The sequence below is a fragment of the Jaculus jaculus genome, chromosome 13 (genome assembly GCF_020740685.1).
Source record: "Jaculus jaculus isolate mJacJac1 chromosome 13, mJacJac1.mat.Y.cur, whole genome shotgun sequence".
Taxonomy (NCBI): Eukaryota; Metazoa; Chordata; class Mammalia; order Rodentia; family Dipodidae; genus Jaculus; species Jaculus jaculus.
This window is the reverse complement of record NC_059114.1, coordinates 8,654,077-8,666,560: the sequence shown is the minus strand read 5'-3', so window position 1 is coordinate 8,666,560 and position 12,484 is coordinate 8,654,077. Positions and strand designations below refer to the sequence as shown.

Here is a 12,484-nt window from a genome sequence, read left to right as displayed (position 1 = left end):
TCTTCACTGTGCCAATTGTTTCCTTTGCTGTGCAAAAGATTTTTTAAAAAATAATTTTTAGGGCTGGAGAGATGGCCTGGCAGTTAAGTGCTTGCCTGTGAAGCCTAAGGACCCCGGTTCAAGGCTCGGTTCCCCAGGTCCCACGTTAGCCAGATGCACAAGGGGGCACACGCATCTGGAGTTCGTTTGCAGGGGCTGGAAGCCCTGGTGCGCCCATTCTCTCCCATTCTCTCCCTCTCCCTCTGTCTTTCTCTCTGTGTCTGTCCCTCTCAAATAAATAAATAAAAAATGAACAAAAAATATTAAAAAAAAGAATTTCTTAGAAAAAAAATAATTTTTAATTTAATTTAATTTAATTATTTATTTACAAGCAGAGAGAAAGAGAGAGAGATAGAGAGGAGACAGAGACAATAGGCATGCCAGGGCCTCTAGCCACTGCAAACGTGCATGTGGCCCCTTGTGCATATGGCTTATGTGGGTCCTGGGGAATCGGACCTGGGTCCTTTGGCTTTGCAGGAAAGTGCCTTAACTGTTAAGCCACCTCTCCAGCCCCAAAAGCTTTTTTTTTAAACAAAGTTTTAAAATAAATTATTTATTTGAGAGAGAGAGAGAGGCAGGGAGCGAGAGAGAGAGAGAGAGAGAGAGAATGAATATGGGCACAATAGGGCCTCTAGCCACTGCACATAAATTTCAGATGCATGTACTGCCTTGTGAATCTTTCCATAGGTAATGGGGAATTGAACCTGGGTTAAGCTTTACAGGCAAGTGTCTTAACTGCTGAGCCATCTCCCCATCCCAGTAAAAGCTTTTTAATTCCATGAAATCTCATTTGTCAATTTTTTGAATTATTCCCTGAGTTATTGGGAGTCTTTTTCAGAAAGTCATATATAATGCTTATATCTTGAAGTGTTTCCCTCCAGAACTTTCAAAGTTTCAGATCTTTCATTAATTAAGTTTTTTGATCCAGTTTGAATTGACTTTTATATAGGGTAAGACATATGGATCTAGTTTCATTATTCTACATGTGGATACCTAGTTTTCCCAACTCCATTTGTTGAAGAGTGATGTCTTTTCTCCAGTGTACTTTTAACAGCTTTGCCAAAAATTAGATATGTGAATTTATTTTTGGATCTTCTATGTTATTCCATTGGTCTAGCTGTCTGTTTTTGTACCAGTACCAAGCTGTTTTGTTATCATGTCCTTGTAATATAACTTGAAATAAGACATGGCAATCCTTCTAGCAATGCTGTTTCTGCTTAGGTTCACTTTCATTATTATGGATATTTTGTGTTTCCACATAAATTTTAGGCTTGAAAAACGCAATATCTTACATCTGAAAGTAGACTAGATGATAGCTGGGAACTTTAATGGTCTATTGCTCATTCATTGCTTAAACAATTAGTTGTTAGCCTATTTTATATTCTTCAGATTTATTAGTGAACACAGTTAGAATGCATGTACACGTACTTTTTCAGGATTATACTAGGTCTAGAATCTGAAAAGTTTTCTACATCCAGATTTATTACATATTTAGGGAGAGCTGTGTCTGTGGGATAGAAATTGTCAGGCATAAGTAAGTGTTAGAGGATGAGGAATGTAGCACAGTTGGCAAAGTTGGTAAAGTGATTGCCTAGCATGCAAAAAGCCCCAAGTTTGACTCCCAGCACTGTATAAACTGGGTGTAGTGGTACATGCCTGTAATCCCAGAACCTAGGAGGTGGAAGCAGGAAGACCAAGAATTCTAAGTCATCTTTAGATACATAGCAAGTTCAAGGGCAGCCTGGGCAACCTGAGACATTGTCTCACAACACCCCCCTCAAAAGAAAAGAAAAGAAAAGAAAAGAAAAGAAAAGAAAAGAAAAGAAAAGAAAAAACCTTAACATCTGTTCAGTTTTTATACTTTCTGGTTTTAGGTTGTATTCTAGATAGTTGAGTAATGATCTTTTGGCGGGTGAGCAATATTTACTATGCTTTAATCACCCAAGGTTAGGTACACCTCAATTTGTATTACAGAAGGCCTGGAAACATTTTGAATGATATTAGTACACCTCTTGTGTCTTTTGTCTTACTTTGTTTCGGTATATCTGATTTAGCTTCCCCCCAATAACTTATTCAGACATACATATAATATAAACATACAGTATTGGGCTGAGTAGTGTGAGCCTATAGCCCCAGCGACTCAGGATGCTAAGGCAGGAGATTTGACAGAACCCGGTGGTTCAAGCCCAGCCTTGGTGTTGCAGTTACTTTCTTGTTGCGGAGACTAAACACCAGACTAGAAGCAACTGATAGGAGGAACGATTTTATTTCAGCTTATCATTTTGAGAGGAAGTTTCATAACTATAGGGAAAGCATGACATTAGGAGAGGCTGAGCATCACATTTTGCCATAGAAACTGGGAGATAGCAGTAACAGTGAGCTAGTGCTGAGCACCTAGTGGGCTGGACTAATAAACCCTGATGACACACCTCCTCCAGCAACGCTCTACTCTCAAAGGCTCCACCAGCTGGAGATTGAGTCTGAGGCTTATTCACAGATGCGTGAGGCTCTGGGGAACATTTTACCTTTAGACTTCCACACTGAGCAATATCCCAAGACTGTTCAAACAAAATTGTTCAGTGCATATATGTTTAAAATTGTAATGTCCTCAAGTTGGATTGTTTCCTTAATCAGTAAAATGTGGCCTTTTTAAAAAAATCTCTTCTGACTAATAATGTTGATTCAAGTTTGTCCTGTCAGTTAGTACCACAGTGATGCCTGCTTATTTCCTAAGCCTATTTGCTTGAAATATCTTTTTCCATCCTTATACCTTAAGGTAGCTCTGTCTGCTATGGAGAGATGTGTTTCTTCTTTTTTTAAAACTTTTTATTGACAGCTTCCATAATTATACATGATATACACGATGCGCGCGTGTGTGTGGGCAAATGCGCGCGTGCGCGCGCGCACACACACACACACACACACACTAATTTCCTCCTCATTCACAGAGATTTGTTTCTTGTAGGCAACAAAGAATGATCCTCCCTTTTTAAAAAAAAATTGTTTATTTTTATTTATTTATGTGAGAGTGACAGACAGAGAGAGAAAGAGGCAGAGAGAGAGAGAGAGAGAGAGAGAGAGAGAGAGAGAGAGGGAGAGAGGGAGGGAGGGAGGGAGGGAGGGAGGGAGGGAGGGAGAGGGAGAGGGAGGGAGAGGGAGAGAGAGGGAGAGAGGGAGAGAGGGAGAGAGAATGGGCGCACTGGGGCCTCCAGTCACTGCAAATGAACTCCTGATGCATGCACTCCCTTGTGCATCTGGCTAATGTGGGGAATCAAGCCTTGAATGGGGGTCCTTATGCTTTGCAGGCAAGTGCTTAACCTCTAAGTCATCTCCTGATTCTTCCTTTTGATCTATTCTACTAGTCTGTGTCTTTTGATAGTGGATTGGGACCATTTATATTTAGAGTTGTTACTGAAAGGTATGTATTATTTCCTGTCACTCTTGTTGATTTTGCAGTGCTTGGTGTCATCCTATTTCTCCCTTGCACTATTATTCATGCATGGTTTATTCTTTGCTGTGGCCTTATGGATGGGCTTTTCCTTCTCCTCACTTAAAAGCAACCCTTCACCTGTTTTCTGTAGGTTTGGTTTAGTGGTCATGACTTCCTCCAGCCTATTTTTATCATGGGAAGTTCTTATTTCTTCATCAATTATGACAGATAGCTTTGCTGGGCATAGTAATCTGGGTTGGCAATTGTTGTCTTTTAGAACTTGAAACACATTCTATGCTCTCCTGGCTTTTCTGTTGAGCAGTTCATTGTTATTCTGATGGGCCTGCCTTTATAAGTGACCAGGTGCTTCTCTTTTGCTGATTTCAGTAGACTTCCTTTGGTCTGTGTATTTAGTAGTTATAATATGATGAAGGGAGGTTCTTTTTATTTATTTATTTTCATGGGGAGTGATAAAGACCAAGAACAAGAGTGAGAGCAAGAGCAAGTGAGAGAGAGAATGGATACACCAGGGGCTGTAGCGACTGCATACAAACTCTAGATGTATGTGCTACTTTGTGCATCTGGCTTTATGTGGGCACTGGGGAATCGAACCTGGATTGTTAGGCTTTACAGGCAAGTGCCTTAACTGCTGAGCTATGTCCCCAGCCCTGGAGGTGTTCTCTTCTGGTCTTGTCTATTTGATGTTCTAAATGCCTCCTGTGTTGGTATAGACATCTTTCCTAGGAAATGTTCTATGATTTTTGTTGATAGTATTTACTATGCCTCTTTTCCTTCTATGTCCCAATTTGACCTCTTCATAATGTCCTGAATGTCTTCAGAGTCCTGTTTATACCTTCTTCTTCTTCTTTTTTTTTTTTTTTTTTTGAGGTAGAGTCTCACTCTATCCATGCTGGCCTGGAATTCATCATGTATTCTCAGGGTAGCCTTGAATTCACGGCAATCCTCCTACCTCTGCCTTCTGAGTGCAGGGATTAAAGGTGTGCACCATCATGCTTGGCTTTCATACCTTCTTATAAATTTGTTTTTCTCCTTGTTGGCATGTTCCAAATCCTCCCACCTTGTCTTCAGACTCATATTCTGTGCTTTCCTTGGTCCATTCTATTGGTGAGATTTTCTGTGGAGTTTTTAAAAAATTTGACTTACTGTGTTTTTTATTTTAAGTATTTCAGATTGGATTTTCTTCTGTATTTCTATGTCCTTACTCATATTTTATATTGGCCTCCTTATTTCATTCAGCAGAGTTTCTATGTTCTTTTGGGATTCCTTCAGGATTTTGTTTTCGTCTTTGATTCCTTTTATTTCTTTGAACATACTTATAATTATTCTTTTGAATTCTCTGTCTGGTATTTGGTCTAATTCCCTCCCACTGGAGGCCATTATAGTGGGAGTCATCATTTTTAGAGGGGTTATATTGCCTTGAATTTTCTACATGTTTCTTAAATTATTTCATTGGGATTTTTCTCATCTGGGATTATTTCATTGCTTCTCTGCAGGAATCTCAACTGGCTTAATAAGTTCCTTTGTGGATCTTGACTGTTGCTGAAAAGTATATTGTGTGATCATGCCTCTTCTTCCTGCAGCTTTCTTAGTTCTGGCTCTCATTCTGCCTTCGTACTGAAGGCTACTTCCTTCTGCTTTGAAGATTGCCCAGGCTGGCTCTAAAACCCTGAGCTCAAGCAAACCTTCTGCCTCAGTGGCTGAGGGCACAAGTGTGAGCACCTGGCTCATAACTTTATTTTTCTAAAATCATTTGCCCTGGTGCTTTCAATGGCCATACCAGAATGCAGCCATGGTAGTAGCATGTGTTTTCTGCTTGTTAGCTCCACAGAAGGGCCTAAGAAAGGGGTTCCATGGCAGGGAGGATCATGAAAGGTGAGGATCATACACGCTGAAGGGCTTGGTTAGAGGTCGAGATGGGTCCATTTGGCAAGGACCCTGGGTAGGTGAGGAACAACATTAAGGAGGGTCTGCCATTCCATGGACAGGAAAAGAAGACACTTGGAAGTGGAGGTTGGCAGGACGTTGACCACAAGCTCCACATCCTTCAGAGCATCAGCGGAGGACAAGCTCTAGGTCAGGGTGAACCATAGAAAGGGCCCTAGAAGAAGGGAAGAAAAATTAATGATGATTCTCAACAAATAATGTGTGAAAAGCCAGCAGCTCTTGTCAGTTCACAGAAGTATGAGTAGAATCTCATCAATAAGTGGATCATTATCCAAATATACTGTCACTGCTCTAATTATTTCTGAAGCTAGCTGTGGTTCTCAAGAAACTTTAATGAACCATGAAAATGCTATCTCATTTATAGTGTTTATGAAACAATTTAAATAACTGGGCTATTGTGGAGCCAGTGTTTCCCTTGAATAACTGTAACTGTGGGCAAATTGTCCATGCTAATTTTGGCAGAACTCTATGATTTTAATTTTTTAAAGTGAGCCTGTGATATATGTATTCTATCATATTAGACCAAAAATGGATGTGTGGATGTATGAATATGTAAATGGAAGCGAAATTTTAAAATATTTAAAATCTATAGAATATACTGCTGGCAAATGTTTGTTGAAATAGATGATAATGTGGAGAATCAACTTATTTATTTATCTTCTTATTTAAAAATCAAGTATAAAAATTCTAACCTTAAATTACAGGCTAATATGTGAAAATACACATAAAAGTACAGTTAACCTTTACACTGACCTTGGCTGGGCTCAGCGGTAGAGCTCTTACTACATCCACATGGTCCTGTTTTCAATTCCTAGGTCTGAAATAAAGAATTCATACTAACCAAATACTCCAGGGAAGGTGTCTAGGCACAGAAGTTTATAATCTCACCATCGATTGGCTTTAAACACTAATATGAAATGTATAGTTTTTATAAATAAAACCAGGTATTTATTTATATTCTCTAACCTTTTGGAGACTGCTTCAATGATAGGCTTTTAAATGGGAGCAATTTAAAAGTCAAATTTATCTGAAATGATCACCTTATTAAATATTTGCTATGGTTGCAAGAGATGAAAATCTAAATAAAATATACGTCTCAGCTTACGGTAGGTATAGAAGAAAGGATAGACAAGTATACATACTTGAAATGTGAGGTGGTTGCTGTGTTAGGCACCACCCGGGGGGCAGAAGAGGGCTGAAGGGAGAAGTTATAACTGCCTCGAGGGGGAGGAGAGGAAGGGCTTGGGTGGGGGTAGAAGTACGTAGACCAGGTGTCCCCATGGTGGAGTAGTGCTTCAAGCACACTTGAAGGGTTGGCTGAATTGTACTAGGTAGAGATAAGGCTGGCCCAGGTGGTGAGAGCAATGTAAGGAAAGGCAAGCTCTGGGCATGGTTTTCATGATGGTGAGGAACCCCTGCTTGGCTGGAGAATTGATATCAGATGCCAGCTGAAATCCAGACGGTAATTGGTCCCAAAGATGGTGAAATTAGGTTTTCACATGCTTATTCTCCTCTTAATGCCCAGTGAGTAACTGGTTTTTCTCACATTTTCCTATTAAAGAAAAATGAAAAACTGAGTAGGCTGCAAATGGTGGCGTTTTATTTGGCTCTGTAAGGACTTTTCTTAATACTGCAGCAGCTGTGGACGTGTTTTCCATGATTGCCCCATGCATATCAGAACGCTCATCCTTATTGTTTCATGCAGAAGCCCACATTTGCTTCAAGTTTGCCTTTGAACGTTTGCCATTTTCATTTGGTTCGTACTCCTCTGGGTAAGATCAGTTACCTGATGAGGGGATATCATAAATTTGGACTTCCGAGCTCTTCCAACTTTCGAATGCCATCCCTTCACTACGCGTATTATGTAGTCCCGACAATCAGTTTGGATCTGTAGCACAATTCACAAAGCAACAATCTCTCCTGTATTTCCAAATAAAGTATTTGGAAGGGATGATATTTGCAGAGTGTGCCATAGTGGTAAATTTAGAGAGTACAAGATAATTACTTGTAATTATGGCAATTTCTGTAAGGGAAATCATCTTAATTTGTTCCCACTAAGAAATAGAATTGCTCTACTCATAGCATTTGAATCTTTTTAGGAGATTAATGCCGTGTGCCTTCATTACTTTGAATGGACATTACATCTTTTCACTGCATCTGAAATTACCCCTCTAATGCATGCTTCTGTTTGAATTTCTGTGAAATGCAGTCTTCACTTAAAAAAATCATATTCCAGAGCTCTTGTTGGAGAGCCCTTACACATCCATCCTAGGAGAATAATATATCTCTACTAGGAGCATAAACCTACAAAAAAGTCACAGTGTGTATGTATGGCGAAAGGAGTCTTCAATTCATCCTCTGAGTTTCCCCCTGTCATGCTATTCCCTGAAGACTTTGAAATTTAGATAGCCTTTAGGCTGGTGGGAAATTTCTGTGGATTACAAGGAATGCTTTCTCTCCGGGCATTTTTGTGGAGACAGAATTCTGACAACTTCTTCATTTTTAAGTATTTAATTATGCCATTTGGGAGAGGTAACCTGCATGTAGGATAAGACAAGGAACTTTGAGGGGAAAGAATGGGCTTGCAATAGAATACCATTAACGGGAAACTATTTTAAAGAGAAGCGAGGGCCCTGTGTATAATAGGTGATGAAGACGTAGGTACAGAGGACTCACCTCTAGGCTACAGCTGTCTGCACAGTGCACGGCCCTTGAGCTGCTGAGGATCTTAAAGAATCAACTCGAGAGTTTTTTAGTCAGTGTTCGTTTCTTCACATTGTGCAGTGTTTTGCTTTTTTTGCAGTGAGTTGTGCTACTGTGTCATGCTAAAACTCTTGTCTCTTCTGATGCTAGGTGCAATGCTTCTTGGGGGGAAGACGCTGCTGTGCTTGGGGTCTGGTGTGTGGGGAGACTGTGTGCTTTGAACATGGGCTCTCAACACCCGTCAGGAGCCATAGCCTTTAGGATCAGGCAGAGCTTGGGAGGCACAAAAGCTTCAGATGATTCAAGAGTTCTTTGAAGAGCATGGCCCCTTCTACTAAGGTCTAAATTCGTAGTCAAACATGTATGAGTGGACTGGATAATGACTTCAGCATGCATTCACTGGAGGTCTCACTATGTGCCAGATGCTAGCTATTTATGTCATAAAGAGTAAGACAATTGAGTAACCCTAATGGTGGTTCTGTTATTTTTAAATTTGGGATTCTCCAGTTTACCTTATGTATGTTTGCTGAATTGAAGGGAACCCACTCATTTTCTAAGTACATGTTGTCTAGTAATTTATGAAGTGTTAGACCTCAGGCATGCAGATTCAGATAGCACATGATTCCCCATTCTTAAGGAGCTTATAGTCTAGACAGGAAGCCAGATGAGAAAGTGAATTACTGTAACACAATCTGATAGCATGGGCACCACATTCAGGACGCTGTGGGAACAGTGGAAGAGCGCGAGAAAGGAAGCAGTGGACGTGACCTGAACTAAGCGCCAGGCTACGTCCAGAAGTTGCCCAGGCTCTGCATTTCTAGAACATGCACTTGGCCATCATTTGTCCCTTGATTTTCAGGAGGAATCAGTGTAAACCAAGAGGGTGTGCCACTTTGAATTTCTTTGTTATTTCCCTGGCATGGAGTTGCTTGTTGTTCGGAGCTTGGTTTCCTCTTAAGCACTGTTGTGCTTAGTGTGTCTCCTGCTTACTCAGCTCTGATGAGTTCCCGCGGTTGGGTAATGGAGACTGACTGACCCTTATCCAAAATGCCTGGGACCAGAGAAGTTTCGGGTTTGGGGCTCTTTCAGATTTTGGAATACTTGCATATTTATAATGAGGTATTTTGAAAGTGGGACTGAAATGCAACCACAGTTCATTTATGTTGCATACACACCTCATATATATAGCCAGAGGGATACACATTTTTTTGTATACCTGCATTTTGATTGGGACCTAGTATGTGAGGTCAGGTGTGGGACTCATCAGCTATGGCATCGTGTTGGTCACGTGATCTCACAGAATGTGAAGTTTTTGGAGCATTTGAATTTTTTAAAATTGGGAATGTTCGGCCTATAAAATGAATGTCCCTCTGTATATTTTTTTATGAGAGAGAGAGAGGGAGAGAGGGAGAGAGGGAGAGGTAGCAAGAGCAAGAGTGAGTAAGCAAGCATGAGAGAGAGAGAGAGTGAGAGAGAATGAATCAGTGTGCCAGGGCCTTAGCCAGTGAAATGAACTCCAGATGCATGCACCACCTTGTGCATATGCATCACTTGGTACATTTATCTTAAATGGGTTCTGGGGAGTTGAACCTGGGTCCTTAGGCTTCACAGGCAGGTGCCTTAATGGCTAACCCATCTCTCCAGCCCTAATTGCTTTTTCCTTGTGGCACATTATCCATCTTTCCCCCAATACTTTAATTATGTAAAACTTTTGAATGTATGATACACATATTAGTTTGGTTTTTAAAGTTTAGAAAAGTAGTTCTCTTAAAAAAAATATTTTTATGGGCTGGAGGGATGGCTTAGCGGTTAAGGCGTTTGCCTGTAAAGCCAAAGGTTCAATTCCCCAGGACCTATGTTAGCCAGATGCACAAGGGGGCACATGCAATCTGGAGTTCATTTGCAGTGGCTAGAGGCCGTGGTGTACCCCTTCTCTCTCCCCCTTTCTCTCTCCCCCTTTCTCTCTGTCAAATAAATAAATAAAAATATTTTTAGTTATTTACAGAGAGGGAGGGGGAGAAAGGGAAAGAGAAGGAGAGAGAGAGAATGAATGGGTGACCCGGGTCTCCAGTTGCTGCAAACAAACTTTAGATGCATGTGCCACTCTGTGCATCTGGATTTACGTGAGTACTAGGGAATTGAACCTGGTGTTAGGCTTTGCAGGCAAGTGCCTTAACCACCGAGCCATCTCTCCAGCCCCAGGAATGTAGTTCTTAAACCATGTTCCATAAGATTCTCTGAAGAAGAAACAGTTCCACTATTGAAATGTCTTCCTCTGACAGATTAGCTTGTCTCATTGTGAGGGCTCTGAGAAGTCCTGAAGAGAGGCTTCTTAACTTTTCTTCAACCAGCTGTTTCTCCTCTATGACTTCTCTGGTAACACAAACATCTATGTGTTTGGATTAGATATGAGAATGCAGGGGCTGAGGAAAGAGCCCAGGTGGCAATGCTTGCTGCACAAACATGAGGGGCTGAGTTTGGATCCCCAGAACTCATGCAAGTGCTGAGTGCATGGCAGCTGGTATGGGTTGGGAGGTGGAGACTAGAGATCCCTGGGGCAGGTGGTCTAGCGAGAGTAGCTGAGTGGTGAACTGGAGGTCCAGGGGAGATGCTGCCTCCGTGAATAAAGAGGAGGATGACTGAGGAAGGCAATGGCATCAACCTTTGGCCTCCACATATCTCCACACCCACTTATATATGAACACACAGACATTCATACATGTACACCACAACACACATGCAAAAAAAAAGTGCATATGTGGTCAAAGTTAATGGGAAAGAAATAGAAGAAAGGAGACAAGAAGAGACAAAACAAGAATCCTTCTCTACGGGCATAAAGGAATGTGAGAGAAAAAATTTGGTAGCATAGAAAGGGAAAAGGAACAAAATGTTATTAAAATGTGGCATAGTAAAAATCCATTTATCAGGCTCCCGGATTTAATATTTCCCCAGAGACTTGAACATATTGCTGAGTGCCAAAGTATTTTACCTAACATTTAATTTTCACAGTTCTTAAAACATGTTCCCACTGTTTTTCCTAAAAAAAAAAAAATCCTGCAGGTTTCACTTTATTATTAAAAGGGCTACATTTTTTAACAATATAAAATTAGATAGGAGGGTGTAGTTCCTTTGCCAAGTTTTACACTTGGGAAAGCATTTTCCTTCCTGACTGTTTAAGGGTAGATAAGGTATAAACAACATGAACAGAATCTCTTGGTCTTGAGTGAGAGGGTGAGTGTGAACTTGGTGACTTTCTTGGTAGGGTGCTATCGTCATCATTATTTCTTGGTAGGGTGCTGTTACTCTTTTGGATCTCTACTGGGAAGAAAGGCCATTTCTGGACTTGTTGAGAGCAGGGTCAGGGTGGGCGCTGAGCCTGTTAAGCCTGGTTTTTCCATGGCTTCAGTAAGAACAGGGATGGAAGGAGGAACATATTGTAAGTGTTGTTGGAACACCTTAGTTTTGCTGTTGGTGGTCCCCTTGTATCAGAACAGCCCACGGAAGCAGGGAAGGAGAAGCATGGAAAGTTGTGCAGGTTCTTTTAGTGGCTGCACCATAACTATTTTAAGGATTAGAACAGCCTGCTCCAAGCCCTAGGGCAAACCAGCTCCCTGTATGAAGGTAAATTCAGGATATTGACTGTGTAAGCCTGACTTGCCACAGTACATATGTGCACGTGTGTGTGTGTGTGGGGGGGTGTGCTTTGTTTTGTTAACCTTGGCATTTGAAGCCGTTTTGAAAATGCCTCCAGCTGTGCTGAAGAGAAGCAAAGGGAACTTTCGTTGTGTGTGCTCTCCCCAGGGTGGGTCATTCATGAACAAGTGTTTTCTAAGACCCCACTGAATCCTGGAGCAGGAAGCAAAGTCCCTGGAGGCGCTAGCACGTGAAGGGCCAAGGAAGGGGAGACTGGCGGGCTGTGGGTTCCGGTTCGGCGAAGCAGCGTCTCCATGTCGGTGGCCTAAGCCTCCCTCCATGAGCATCTCCCCACCACCACTTGGGAATTCATCTCTTCCTCCTTATACCTGCTTGTTCCCTATTGCAGCTGATCAGTGGCTTCGTCTTTTGACTCGAATTTGTTATGAGCAGTATATGATTAATACCTCAAGGAGGTCGCTGCTGAGCAGGGCTCCATCCCTGTCCTCTTAGCTCCTTGAGGTCATTTTTTTTTTTTTTTTTGAGGTAGGGTCTCTCTCTAGCCCAGGCTGACCTGGAATTCACTATGTAGTCTCAGGCTGGCCTGGAACTCATGGCAGTCCTCCTACCTCTGCCTTCTGAGTGCTGGATTAAAGGCCGTGTGCCTTCACGCCCAGCTGAGGTCATTTCTTATGTTTCTTCCTATTAGTTTCT

At 41.5% G+C, this 12,484-nt stretch overlaps 1 protein-coding gene across 5 annotated transcripts in view; it reads left to right on the top strand.

The window, feature by feature from the left end:
• The window catches only part of Ttc28 (tetratricopeptide repeat domain 28), a 589,332-nt gene that overhangs the window by 172,548 nt on the left and 404,300 nt on the right, over positions 1-12,484 (top strand). The gene's annotated exons all lie outside the window — the stretch shown is intronic.